This window comes from Dasypus novemcinctus, chromosome 17 (assembly GCF_030445035.2).
Source record: "Dasypus novemcinctus isolate mDasNov1 chromosome 17, mDasNov1.1.hap2, whole genome shotgun sequence".
In the NCBI taxonomy this organism is placed as follows: Eukaryota; Metazoa; Chordata; class Mammalia; order Cingulata; family Dasypodidae; genus Dasypus; species Dasypus novemcinctus.
Window position 1 is genome coordinate 7668371 of NC_080689.1, and position 15037 is coordinate 7683407.

The 15037-nt window shown below is 48.2% G+C and overlaps 1 pseudogene; it reads left to right on the forward strand.

Annotated features, from left to right (window-relative positions):
- LOC101424729 (DNA mismatch repair protein Msh6-like) overlaps nt 1-13972 on the forward strand; it is a 35462-nt pseudogene extending 21490 nt beyond the window's left edge.
- Nucleotides 13973-15037: the final 1065 nt, after the last annotated feature.

Consider the following 15037-nt stretch of genomic DNA (forward strand, 5'->3'; position numbering starts at 1 on the left):
GAGCAATATCAAGGCCCAAAAGATTTCCACCCTCATTATAATTCTTTGATTCTAGCAGGGGGAGCTAGATCATAAAAGAGCAAATAAACCAGGTCATTTCTGAAAGTAGTGGAAGCTGTGGAGAAAATATTTTGGGGAAGGGGACAGAGCAGCCGTCCTCCAGCTTGAGTGTGCATCAGATCCCCTGCAGGGTTCGTAAGATCACAGGCTGCTGGCTCCACCCCCAGAGTTTCTGGTCCAGAAGCCCCGCCCAGGCCCAGGAATCTGCACTTTTTTTTTTTTAAGGAGGTACCGGGATTGAATTTGGGACTTCTTACGTGGGAGGCAGGTGCTCAGCCACTGAGCTACACTGGCTCTGCAAGCTGCACCTGCTGACAGGCTCCCAGGTGATGCTGATTAGCTGGTCCTTGAACTACACTGAGAACCCCTGGGCTGGAGAGTGCAAGGGATTGAGTGGGGAGAGCAGCAGCCTCTCCTAGGACGTGCCTTTTGAGGTGAGCTGAGACCTAGGTGATGACAGGAGTAAGCCACCTGGAGGTCTGAGGACAAAGGATTCCAAGCAGGGGAAGGCGAGTGCAACATCCCCGCAGTGGGAATGAATGGGGGGTACCGGAGAGACCGAGCAGAGATCTGAGTCGGGAGTATAAGAGAGGCAAGCCATAGCCAGTTCAGACCCAAGGCACGTCAGTTCCTTCTTTTCCTCCTGCTCAGCTGGACGGTGTTGTTTTAAGTGGTGATAACATGAAAATCAGAATGTCTTTAGCCAATGAAACAATGGCAATTGACTTTAAAGAAGATCCACTGTAAGATTATTTTAAATAGGCACTTACTATGGCACATGTAAAATATGACTGCAGTTGCCCTTCACCCCAATCCAATTTTAAACTGCAATTTTTCAAGTAAAAATGATCAATTGTGTTATATGCAATGTAGATCAGCCATGTGCATCCTTTAACTCTATTTTCTTATCTAGGCACTTTGTCAAATCTGCAAGTTGTTGCAAAAAATCAAAGACAGGAGCCATGCTTTTTATTTCTTCCTCCTTCTACCTTAGTGCTTTTCAAATATCAATGTGCCTAGAACTGAGTTAACTCAACAGGCTCTCCGAAAAGGGACAGTACAGAGGAGAGCTCTAGGTGAACCTCCAGGCTTGCTAGGCAGAGCCCGTTGCCCGCCCCTGGTCGCTGAGTACTGAGCTGAGAAAGAAATCAGTTGGCTTCTCAGCCAAGGTCAGCCTGGTTTATGTCAGAACAACTGGCTCTCATCTTTCTCTCAGCAAGCATGTGGAGCTGCTTCTGCTCAAGGTCTTTATTATCTTCCTTTGCTTTTATCTGCTTGGATGAAGCAATGATGCTCTGTGTGATCAATAAAAAGAGCCTGCTTATCTCATTTCTCAGAGAAATGAAGGCCATTAAGTGTTTAAATTTCCTAGCCATTGCACAATAAATAGTTGGCTGGAGCATCCAGAAATTTATTGTTGGTGAACACTTGTGCCTTAGATTCTTACAGAAACTTTGTTTTACTCTTCACTTTAATTTTTTTTTTCTTTTACATTTCCTCTTATAAAATAAAATCTAAGAAAATGAGGTCTCTCCCCTGAGCATATCTTGGAGGTTCCAGTTCAGCCTGGAACTTGAAGGCTAGAGCTAGAGGGAAGAGATGGACCTCCACTCCTAGCCACAGTAGGGTTCTCGTTCTTGCTGCTGTGACTTTCTGTGCCTGCCTGCCCAGTCCCATGACAATTCTGACCCTTCACTTCTAACTTCCTGACTCAGGCCTGGCCAAAAAACCTTGGGTTTCTGGGTCTTTGCTTCTGCTTGGTGGGTCAAAGGCACCCTGATCCAGATTAGCTGACGTAAGCACCTGGGGAGGAAGGCCAACTGACCCCCAATTCTGAGGTTCTAAAAGGGCCGAGGATGAGTAGCACTTCTACATGCCAACCAGGAGAGAGTGGAGGCATCCCCAGGAGGGCGGTGAGAACGTGGAGGGCACTTCTGACCAGGTCCTGGGCCCTGCTGGAGGACCTTCCTATCAGGATACATCAGGGTACCTTTGGTTTCAAGTGACAGAAACCCAGTGTAAACTAACCTAAAACAAAAAAGGGGAGAAGGTCTGAACTTAGGTCTATGTACTGGGATGTCCAAAGTGGGATGGTTTCAGGTCCCACTGAATCCTGGGTTCAAGTTATATCATCAGGAATCATTTCTCCCTACACTTGGATTTCTTTTTAGGCAGGAGTTCCTTGTGGGCTGGCAAAGAGGACCATGGGCTTATCACCTCCAGATTATTGAGGAGAGAGCATGTTTCTTTTCCCAGAGATACAGTAAAATTCCAGGGCAGGACCTCAGTGGTCCAGTGTAGGTGGTCTGCCACCTTCTAAGTGAATCTCTGGGGCCAGAATGGTGGAATACTCAACTACAGCCCATCTCTGGAGCTGGGAAGTGGCGGGGTAGGGTGGGATGGGAGTTGGCTCCATCCAAGCCACTGAGAATAAGGAGGGGTAGTTCCTCAGAGAGGTCCCAGGAAGCAAAAAATAAAGACACAAAACGTTTATGGGGGAGCGAATTTGGCCAATGGATTGGGCGTCCGCCTACCACATGGGAGGTCCAAGGTTCAAACCCAGGACCTCCTGACCCATGTGATGAGCTGGCCCACGCGCGGTGCTGATGCATGCAAGGGGTGCTGTGCCGCGCAGGGGTGTCCCCTGTATAGGGGAGCCACACACACAAGGAGTGCGGCCCGTAAGGAGAGCTGCCCAGTGAGAAAAAAGCGCAGCCCACCCAGGAATGGCACCGCACACACAGAGAGCTGACCCTGCAAGATGACACAACAAAAAGAGACACAGATCCCCGGTGCTGCTGACAAGAATACAAGCAGACACAGGAGAACACACAGCGAATGGATACAGAGAACAGACAACTGGGGAGGGGGGAGAGAAATTTTAAAAAAAGAAATTTTTTTTTAATTAAAATTTTTTAAAAAGTTTATGGGCTCCTACACTAGGCTGGCTTCTAAAAAGTGCCCCCAAATTGTCAAATGAAAAATTAATAAAAAAGGGAAAAGTGCCATTTCAAATATTTGAGATATTTGAAAAAATATTCATATAAAAGAGAGAGTGGAATGAAAAGAGGCTGGAAATGTGACATGACGTATAGAAGTTATAAGAGAGGCAGATTTCACCTTGGTGCAATGAAATACCTTTCTGAGGACAGCAGAAATGTCGCCTCCTGAAGCAGTGAGTGCCCCATTCGCAGCCCAGCTCTAGCAGGATGACTGGCTTCCCCCAGCAATGCTGGGAAGGGACTGTAGCGGTTTGATATGGTCTATGAATTCTAAAAAGAGATATTGGATTATGTTTGTAAACTGGTCTGTACCTGGGTGGGATTAAATTATGACTGGGGCTTTGATTGGGCCATGTCTGTAGGGTGTTGAGTCCCCACCCACCAGATAAAAGGCATGGCAAAGGCCAGAGCTGGAGGGTTTTTAATGTTGGAGTTTGATGCTGAAGTCTTAAGCTGGAGTCCTGGGAAGCAAGCACAGAGAGGAAAGAGAAGCAAGCCCTGGGCAGAGAAGAACCCTGAACCCAGAGAGAAGCAAGACCTGTGAAGAGAGGAGCCCAGTAAGCCTGAACCCTTGCAGACGTCGGCAGCCATCTTGCTCAAACACGGGAAAATAGACTTTGGTGTGGGAAGTAACTTAGACTTTATGGCCTGATATCTGTAAGCTCCTACCCCAAATAAAGACCCTTTATAAACGCCAACAGGCTTCTGGTATTTTGCATCAGCACCCATTTGGCTGACTAATACAGGGACCCTGAGGCAGACTGGCTACACTGACCCAAGGACTTCTAATCTCAAGATTTTATGATCCCCAAATTATTTGTTTCTAAGCTAGAGGCTAGAGAAGCAGCAAGGGAGGTACAGGCCAGAGGGGCCATTTGGGCAGCATCTGGGGCAGCACGTTTGGGAGCTTGGGGAGACAAGGGATTCGCATCTCTTGTCCCATTTAATCCTTGTGGCAACCCCTGAATTAAGCTTTAGTGACCCTGGTTTATAACCATGGGTGCAGAGAGGTTGGGGAGCTTGCCCAGAACTGCACTGTGAGTAAGGGGGCTGGAGCATGACTCCAGACCAGCCGACAGCTAAGCCCACGTCCTTAACCTCTCTGCTCTTTGGGCCCAAAAAGACTGGCTTTCCTTCACAAGAGCAGCAGCATACGTCTCCCTCTCGTCACCTCCCCACTCCCGCTAGCTCAGGATCGTCCTTGACAGGCTCCAGATGGCAGCGGGAGGGTCTAGTGAGAGGGGACGGGAATTAGTCACAGCGAGCCCAGCGTGGCTGGGAGAGAGGCCCAGATTCCCACCCCAGCACCTGAGATGCCGCGAGCAGGGGCAATGGCCGTGCACTGACAGCCGCCACGACAGCCAGCAGCCTCCGCCACGGGCAAACTCCAGGCCATCACCTGCTTAGGCAGGTGCCTCAGCTCCGCCAGGTAGGCCTCAGGAAATGAGCCACATCAGCTGCCATAGTAGCTTTTATCTTCCTTCTGGGTATTCAGAACAAATAACTTCCTTTTTCTGTTTTCCTTTTTATTATTATTATTTTAAAATATTTTTTAGCTCTGATTTTTTTAAGATTTATTTTATTTGTTTCTCTCCCCTTTCCCCCCTCCCCCACCCCAGTTGTCTGTTCTCTGTGTCTATTTGCTGTGTTCTTCTTTGTCCTCTTCTGTTGTGTCAGTGGCACGGGAATCTGTGTTTCTTTTTGTTGCGTCATCTTGTTGTGTCAGCTCTCCGTGTGTGCGGCGCCATTCCTGGGCAGGCTGCATTTTCTTTCACACTGGGCGGCTCTCCTTATGGGGTTCACTCCCTGCACATGGGGCTCCCCTACGCAGGGACATCCCTGCATGGCACGGCACTCCCTGCACGCATCAGCACTGCACATGGGCCAGCTGCACACGGGTCAAGGAGGCCCTGGGTTTGAATCATGGACCTCCCATGTAGACGGTCGCCCTAACCACTGGGCTAAGTTCACTTCCCTGTTTTCCTTTCCAAATAAACTAATTTCTTGGCAGACTTAAGGAGACATCAGGGAGTTCATGGAATTATTTTCTGTTTTTATTTAAGCATTTGCTTATGAAACAAGTATTTATTGAGCACCTACTATGTGTAAGCATCTGGGTTCTGCAGCAAGGATTAGTAATTGTTGAACTTAGAAATTGAAAACCCAAGTTTCCTTGGATAACTGGTAAAGGAATCTGTAGTCAAAAGTCTTAATACCTTAATGATCCCTCGTGTCCATCAGAAATTGAGCCACCAGAATTAATCTCAAAAGCTGGGGTAGATGCCCTGCCTTTTTGAAAGGGCCTTCATGAAAACTTTCCAGCTAGTTTCTTTTTTTTTTTTTTTAAGATTTATTTTATTTATTTCTCCCCCTCCCTGTTGTTTCCACTTGCTGTATCTGTTCATCTTCCTTGTTTCTTTAGGAGGCACTGGGAACCGAACCTGGGACTTCTGATGTGGGAGGGAGGCACCTAATCGCTTGAACCACCTCTGTTCCTTGCTTTGTTGTATCTCTCATTATGTTTTTTCTTCTTGAGTCTCTTGTTGCATCATCTTGTTGCGTTAGCTTGCTGCACCTGCCTGTCATGTCAGCTTGCTGTCTTGCTCATCTTCTTTAGGAAACACTGGAAACCTCTGCTCCCAGCTTTTTGTGTCTCTCATTGTTTTCCCTCTTGAATCTCTGATTGTGCCATCTTGTTGAATCAGCTTGCTGCACCTGCCTGTCACACCAGCTCACTGTTTCTTTAGGAGGCACCGGGAACCGAACCAGGGACCTCCCATGTGGTAGGCGGGAGCTCAGTCACTGAGCCACATCTACTTCCCCCAGCTAGTTTCTTAGACTGCAGACAGAAATGAAGAATCTTGTGTCTGCCTTCAGGCCTCATGACACTTTACATTTCTAATTGGTTCTTTAGCCCTCACACCTGCAGAAGCTGTTAGCGTGTTTGGGGCACAAAGAGTATGCTAGACAGCCGCCTATGCTCAAAACCAAACCACCCCTACCCAGGTTTTTACTAGAAGAGCACAGGAAGGAGATCCCCAGACCCAGGTGGGCCCCTGACCAAGAAGGCTCAGCTCTGCCCTGGGCCCCCCACTCCCTTCTTGCTGCCCCCCACCGCTGGCCCCAGCCACGCTTCCCAGCCCAGGCCAGCCCTGTCCTTTGCCCTTAGTGGCTCTCAGCATGTCAGACACAGGCTGAACTCCTGTGCGTCTGTGAGCGGAGGTGGGGTCTAAGAGCCCTCCTTTCGAATCTGAGTGGGCTTGTGTGTCTGGACCAATGGAGTTTGGCAAAAGTAAGGCTATGTGACTTGCAAGGCTGGATCGCAAAAGGCTGTGCAGTTTCCATCTGCTTCTCTTAGGCCTCCCACTCTGGGGGAAGCCAGGGGAGAAGTTCAGCTGCCCTGCTGGAGAGACCGCACATAGACACCCAGCCTGTGAGTGTCTCTCCACCTGTAGGCAAGGGCCTCTTGGACCCTCCCGGGCCCACCCACCAGCTGAGAACCACTGAGGAACCTCAGGAGACGCCACCAGGGCAAAAGAACCACCTCCCCGAGCTCTCCCCAGATTCCCGGTGCACAGACTCTATGGGCATCATGAGAGAGCTGTTGTTTTACCCCACTAAGTCTGGGGTAGTTGTTACACAGCAGTACTAACCCAGAATTGGCTCTAACGTGCAGCCAGGGGTAAGAACCACATTCTCACTCCATGGCCCATTTGCCCAAATGTTTAGACACAGTCCCAAAGGCTAGTGCAATGGCCTCCCGCCCTCCTGGAGCTTCCCACGCTTATCTCATGATCACCAACACTACCATCTGGCTCCCGCCCATCACTCCCTCCCGCAACAGTCACAGAGGTGCTTGTCTCACCCGGTCCCAGGCCACGGATGTCCTCACATCCCCGGGTGTGGTGTGGGTCCCATCTACCACAGGCCCAAGACATACACAGTCAGAACCTCGAACGTGCCAGTGGCCGCCCAGCCAGCGTCTCTCCCGGTCATTGTGCCATACCTTTTCCTAAGGCAATTACATAGTGACAATGGAAGCCAGGTTTCTCCAGGCCAAGCCTTCGTTCCCAGCATCAGCGCTGCCCTGGCAAAACCCAACGCTCCGCAATGCTCGCCCACCAGCTCCTCAGGCCCGCTGGGAATAGCTCTGCCCTTCCCCTCGGAGGACTTTTGCCAGATACCACTTGCCAAGTGGACTCAAACTGGTGGAAAACATCTGCTAAAGCACTAAGGCCTGCACAGTAACCTGTACCACCCTTTCTAAAACACGGTGAACTTGAAAGAAGACATAGACAGGAACACGGGGTTCTCAGAGAACTTGGGCTCCAGAGTGTATAATTTGTTAGAAAGGATTAAAAACAGCCACGCCAATTCTCTGGACATAACCCATCTTGCTTGGCTTGCTTTCCCATGTGGCCCACTATTTCTTTTTCCCTTTCTTTCCCCTTCTCAACCTGTTGCTAATGATCAGGTTTCCAGGTTGGTCAGGTCTCCAGAAGTTTCACGGAGGCTCACGGTGCCCTGAGCCGGCAAGCCTTGCTTCTTTCTTCAGCAGAAAGCTCTGCAGTTAACAATGGGCCTTTAGGGGTCAGTCACCTTGTCAAATACTTACCTCTGAAGACAGCCTGGGATTGACAAGACAGTTTGGCAAAGGCCAAGGACACTGGTCTTTTAAGGTAAGCACGTGATGGCTTCAATCTGAGCACATTTTGAGGGGTTAGCATTGGGCCAAAGAAAGAGAGATTATTTATTTTAAAGGCAGGTCTTATCTCAAGCCCACTAGCTAGAATGTAACAAAAGGCAAACTGAGTTTGGCTCTTGCAAGAGCCACTTGAAATTTCCCCTTCTTTGCATGTGGACTGTGTGCCCAGCATCCTTACAGGGCCTGCTTTTAAAGTTCTGAAGAGAAAATGTCTTCGAGAACTGCGAAAGGTTACTGTGACTTTGAGTTGTATTGGTGAAAACTATGCTGGCACATTTCCCCATCTATCAGTTAAGTGTAAGAACAACCACACTAGTGTGAAGGGGAGTGGGTGTAGCTCAGAGGTTGAGAGCCTGCCTCTCATGTACGAGGTCCCAGATTCAATCCCTGGTACCTCCTGAAAATAAAACAACTACTAGAGTGAAAATGTAATTTAAATTCCTTGCCAGTAACAGCCATAGCAATGACTCATCCTATAAGGGTTAAATAAAAGTTGTATTTCAGAAAAGTTGTATCTGTTGAAGTCACAAAATTGAGGGTTTGATTTTTCAGTCACCTAAAAAGTACTAGAGCTCTGCCAAGGAATAATAAAATTGCATTTCTGAGACCTAGCATGATATCGTTAGAGTCCCTTTTTGGAAAGCCTCAGGGTTTTAATGGCTCCTGATTTGTTCTTCCCTGAAACAAATCCTCCTTTAGGATTCTGAGCATCCATTTCCTGTTTTTAAAAGAACTAACATGCTTCATCAAAAATCATTATGAACATTTGAAGGCAACTTTCCTGAAGGATCTCCATCTCTTTTCTCACCTAATTTTCCCCAGGGAAGATGTGCATGTCTCTAATTCAAGAGCTAGTCACAAGAACGCAAATGCATAGGATAGACCTTGTGGTGCCAGCAATCAAGCTGGGCTTAGGCAAATGGATAGATTGTTCTTTTGCATTCTTAAGATTAGTTTCGTGAAAGAAGAAAACTGTCATGTGACTTCAAACACAGCCGAAGGATACTTAAGGTATGATCCCTGAGATCCCTGAGAATGTTTTAAAGATTTTTTTTTAAAACAAGGAAAAATATATCATAGGTGGCTACGTGTTACTTCTCCTGGGACCACCCTGCCACGTCTTCACCGGTTGACCGCAGCTAAGCCACCTGCACCCTGGCAAAACCAGCCCCTTGGAGGGGTTTTGTTTTCCTTTGCTTAAATTTTTTAAAAAATGTTTTCATCGCTGATAACGTACAAACAAAAAAACCCCAAAAAGCCAAAAATGTTTTAAGTGTCCATCTCAATGAGTTTTCATAAACTGAACACACCTGTTTTACCATCACCCAGATTTTTTTTAGAAGACAGAACAGAACAGAACCGGCTCCCCAGAAGTCCTTTCATTCTTCCTCCTGGGCACTACCCGCCCCCCCGGGGTGACCAGTGTCCTAACCCTGACACCATGGATTGGCTTCACCTGTCTGGGGGCTTTTTCTAAATGGAATCGCACAGTACATTCTCTTCTGTGTCTGGCTGCTTCGTCTGTGCCATCCATCCACGCGGCTGTGTGCGATCGCTAGCTGCTCATTCTCTTTGCTGGTTGGTATCCCTTTGTGAGAATACTCCACAATTTATTTGTCCATTCTCCTGTCAATGGATGTCTGGGGAGCCAGCTGCGGGAGCTCGGCTCTGTTGCAGCGGGCTGACGCCCAGCACGCTTCCTGATCTGTGCGCATGCGTTAAGCAGCCTGTTGGGAAAAGCACCTGCTCTTTAGGTCCCGCCAGCGCTGTCAGCTTGTCCGGTCTGTTGGCAGAGGCAGACCTTAGAAGAGAAAGCTGCAGCCAGCCACCTGTGAAAGCAGACGCTTTTTACATGAAAAAAAAAGTTAAAAAGAAGTCAGCACCTGAGAACAGAAGTGAGCGCTGTTCACATTACGTAGAGATCTGAGCAGCTGGCCCCAGCGACTTTGCATCTGAGATAATAAAGTAACATCTTATTGAAACAGATTACAGCCTAACAAATCCTGAGGAGGAATAGGGCACGCCCAGGGAAGTAAGAGGTGGTAGAAGCTGAGTGGTAAAATGTCACCAAGAAAATGTCAAGTTTAACACAAGGGCAAAAAAACAAGCTGCTTCATACAACAAAATCACTGGCTCCACTCTTCCCTGAGAAGGCAAGCTCACACTTCTATGAGGGGCTATTTCTCAGCCTTAAAAAATGGTGATAACCTCACCCTTGGAGGGTCGTGGGGGACAACGCAAGCCCATGGCTGAAGTGCTGGGAACCCTGAATAGAGCAGGTCAGACACTGCTGTCCCTCTCCACCCCCAGTGCTGTGGTTTATACCAAGAAATATACAGGGAGACTGCGTTCCTGTGCCTAGCTGGCTGGAAAGTGGTGACTTGCAGGGAAGTAAAACAGATCTCCAGCTCATTCCTTTTGAAAATCTGAAAAAATAATAAACGAGAAGACGGCACTGTGGCCAGCACCGAGCTGAAGAGTAAGTGGGGAGAGCGCAGAGAAGCGCCGCGGGGAGCAGCAGGGGCAGGTCACTGGGCACCAGGGTTTGCATTGTCATTCTGTTTGGTTTCAGTCTGTGCATATCAGACTCAGGTCACAAGGATAAAAGACTCTAGAGATATCTGCGTTTTGATCTGGTTTTTGTAGGCAAACCCATCTTCTTAGGTGTGCGACCACTTGGCTGGGTTAAAGTGGGGCGAGAGGTCTCAGGGTTTGCGGTGTGGGGGTCCAAGGTTCATGGGGTTCCTGGTTCCAAAGACAGCCTTTCATTCCTCCCATAAGTGGTGATGACAAGTTAGATTTGAGGGCAAAAGACAATATTACCTTTGGAAAGAAGTAGCAGGCAAAACGATGATGCTTTGAGGTCCCTGGTTATCAGAGCCTCCCTGCTGCAGCTCCAGCTGCACCACTGGTCTCGACTGGATTTGAAGATGGCCTCCCCAAGGTTTAATGGGAGGGTGGCAACTCCAGCCCTGGCCAGAGGCTTCAGGAACTGGGGAAAAGTGTTCTGGAGACGAGCATGAAAAAAGCCGCTCAAGCTCGGCTGGTTTCCTGGTCATAAAATGGGCCTGAGGCACCTTTGCCAGGGGAACTCCAGCTCAGTAATGAAAATATTTCACACTTATTCATGTTTGTGAAGTTGTCTGGTCCTCAAAGCACTGCTATTTGTTTTATCCCAACATGGAAGAGATAAGGCAAAAATCATACCAATTTTACAAATAAGCTCAAGCAAACCCAGATGATCAAACAATGGATGATTGGCCAGTGAGCAAAAGGCCATGGGGTATAAAAACCACAAACCTAGGTCTCCTCACACCATCTAGAAATAAGGACGCGAGCCTCTGGCACAGGCAGACGTGGATACCTTTCGGGTTCTTAATTAGCCATACTCTGAATTTAGAGCCGTGGACAGTGGTGGCCTTTGCTCGCCCACTGCCACAGGTATGCAAGCTTTAGCTTGTTACTTCCTCTCTAAGAATGCTGGGTGAACAGGTGTGAGAGATACGTAGGAGGGAGAGCTCACAGGATTTGAAGAACAGCTGCTTGGGGACAGGGACATCAAGGTGCCGCTAGGTTTCTGGCCTGAGGATGGGTTGGCTGAGCCAGGTGGCCCTGGAAGGTCTTGATAATAGAGAAAAACAAACTGGACTTCAGGATCCATGCATGCATTTATTCAGTTAACAAGCATCGATCCTTAATCAATAGCCTGCTAGGTGCTGAGAACTCTATCAGATGCAGAATCAGTGGGGGCCAGAGGAGTTTGCATGACTGAGTCCCTGAGAACTGACCGATCTCCATCTCACTCTGCAGTGTGGACTCACACAACTGTGGGAGACTCTAGGCTACCCAGGCTTAGTATGTGTGATTTGGCTTAGCATCCCCAGCAATTCACCCACCCACCGCCTAGCACAGTTGCAGGTTCTCAAGATACAGTTTGAATAAAGGAAGGAAAGAAGTATCTTTTTAAAACATAAATAATCGAATCACATCACAGCTTTGCTTAAAATTCATCAACGGGCCTTCAAGACCACACAGAAGCTGGCCTCTGTGGCCCTCTCAGTTTCATCTACACTCACTCTCTGTCTTATCTCCAGGCTTGTAATCACCACCACCCTCTGAAAGCTTCAGACTTGTTCTCCTCTCAGGACCTCTGGATCCTCTCCCCAAGGTCTTTATGGGCTGGCCGTCCCTCGTCTCCAACAGCACTCCCTCAGAGAGGAGTCTCCAGACGACCCTCAGCTCCTCTCTAGCCTATTCCCCTGCGGCATTTTCTTCACAGCACTTCCCACTACCCGAAACTACCCAACTGATTTTGTTTAGTGTAGCAGTTTGATATTATTGATAATTTCCAAAAAGGAATATTGGATTATGTTTGTAAACTGATCTTTTCCTCTGGGCATATGAGATTATATTGGACTCATAGGTTTACTTGATTAAGTAATTATGTAAACCTCTTGTGCCAGTAGGGCTTTGATTCTCTGCCCTTCGGTGGGACTCAGATACAAGGCATGGCAAAGGACAGAGTTAGGGGCTTTTAATGTTGGAGTTTTGACCTTGGAGTTTGAGGCTGAAGCTGCAGCCCCAGGGAGAGAGACAGAGCTGTTCGTCTGATAGTCTACAGCTGACCTCGTGGAGAAAACAGAGGAGCTGAGCCCAGAGGAACCCAGGAAGCCTGAACCCTGGCAGACATCAGCAGCCATCTTGCTCCAACACGTGAAAATAGACTTTGGTGAGGGAAGTAACTTATGTTTTATGGCCTGGTATCTGTAAGCACCACCCCAACTAAATACCCTTTCTAAAAACCAACCAATCTCTGGTGTTTTGCATCAGCACCCCTTTGACTGACTAACACATTTAGTAACCATTTCCCCACCACATATATTCTTGCATATATGAATGTGGGTAGATAAGTGAGAAGGCAACAGCTAAGCAGGAGAATTGCCCTAGTGTCATCTTGGTAGCATTAGAGACGCATGAATAGATTCAGAGTGGTTTAGGAGATAGAGGTGATGGAGGGTGGGGGTAAACTGGATAGAGAAGAGGAAAGTAAAGATGCCTCCCAGGTGTTTGAGCTGCTGGGATGGTTGTGCTGAGCCTGAGCCTAGAAAAGGGCCAGGGGGAAGCGGACATGTCTCTACTGATAGAGTGCCCACCTACCATAGAGGGAGTTCAGGGTTCAAACCCAGGGCCTCCTGACCCATGTGGTGAGCTGGCCCATGCACAGAGCTGCTGCGTGCAAGGAGTGCTGTGCCACATGGGGCGCCCCGCAGAGGGGTGCCCCCTACACAGGGAGTGCACCCCACAAAGAGAGCCGCCCTGCATGTAAAAAGCCCAGCCCACCCAGGAGTGGTGCCGCACACGTGGAGAGCTGATGCAGCAAGATGATGCGACAAAAAGAAACACAGTTTCCCAGTGCTGCCTGATAATACAAGCAAACATAGAAGAACACACAGCAAATGGACACAGAGAGCAGACACCGGGGGTGAGGTGGGGAGAGAAAGAAATAAAAATAAATCTTTAAAAAGAAAAGGGCCAGGTGTGCGTATTAAAGGTGAGTTGGCTTGGTGCCTCAGATAGAATAATGTCAGGTGAAAGTACATTTTTTGTAGAGTTGAGTGAAACTGCCAGCGTACTTACACATGCAACAGCACATTCTCTGGTGCTTGTGGATGATTAGGAAGAGGTACTGCAACATTTGATGAGACAGCAGTAGCAAATGCAGTTGTTAAAGAACATGCTGAGAACATAAGCTGTCGTACATTGTTTTCTACTCACTACCATTCATTAGTAGAAGATTATTCTCAAAATATTGCTGTGTGCCTAGGACACATGGCATGCATGGTAGGAAATGAATGTGAAGACCCCAGCCAGGAGACCGTTACCTTCCTCTATAAGTTCATTAAGGGAGCTTGTCCCAAAAGCTATGGCTATAATGCTGCAAGGCTTGCTAGTCTTCCAGAGGAGGTTATTCAAAAGGGACACAGAAAAGCAAGAGAATTTGAGAAGGTGACTCAGTCACTGCGATTATTTTGGGAAGTTTGCCTGGTTAGTGAAAAGTCGACTGTAGATGCTGATGCTCTTTAGAAGTTGTTGACTTTGATTAAGGAATTATAAACTACATTGGAAATTGAGTTGACTTTTGACAAAGGTGGGAAATTCAGACAATGTTATGATCTAATAAACTTTATTTTTTAAAAATGAAAAAAATAAATAAATAAAGGTGAGTTGGGCTTTTCAGGTACTAAGTTTGAAATGTCCTGAGGCATCCAAGAGGGTCTGCCAGGCAAGTATCTGGATACCTGGAGCTCAGCAGAGAGGCAAGAGCTGGAGATGCGGTTTGTGAATGAGAACCCAGTGGAAATCAAAGAGGAAAGAGGAGGGGGCCTTGGGCAACCCTTGAGGAGCTCCACACTGAATAGCAGAGAAGAGGGGGTGGGCTCAAAAAGGGGTCAGAGGGCTGGAGAAAGACAGGAGACACCGGCTCACAGTGGCCAAAGGAGTGAGGCAGGTTAGTACAGGGAAAGGAGAAGACGGGTCACAGCTGAGAGCCGGCAGACAACATGGCTGACAGAAAACATGGCCGCGAGACCCCGCCAAGCAACCCCTACTATGGAAAACAAAGCCAGGGCGCCCCGGCGAGACCCTGACCGTGAGGTCCCATTTGGAACTCTTTCCAGTGTCCACAGGAGGCCCTGGGGAATTCCAAACAGGCCTCCCCATTGGTCCCAGCTAACCTTAAACAAAAGGCTTCATCACTGGCCCCCTGAAAGCTAACAGCTCGGGTAGCCTATCAGGACAGCAAACAGTTGGGGCCCCGCCCCCAGCAGTGAGAAGGGGGCGGGTGAAGAGCAGTGGGAACAAAGGCAGTCTTCAGCCCCAAACTCTCTCTCTGCCTAGAGGACCCCGCATCCATATTTCCATGCGTAATTCTGTTCTTTTCTCCCATTTCTCAATAAATTCTTTTTACTGGCCAAACTAAACTGGCATGTTCTTAAATTCTTTTTGCTGTGTAGTCAAGAACCTGGAGGAATCCAGCAATCCCTGGCTTCAGGAGGAAGAGAATGTCAAGAGATGTTGATGGACTTGCTTGGCTCCCAAACTAGACTCCTTGAGAGGGTCATCTCCAGGGCTCCTTGCCCCACACCTAGTGTCCCCATACATGGATTGAGTTGACCTCAAGAGAGTCACCTCTAGCCCTGAGATCTACGGCCCCAATACATAGATATGAGATCCTCGGGCTCTCCAATTTTGTCTCTTCTATGACCTTTGC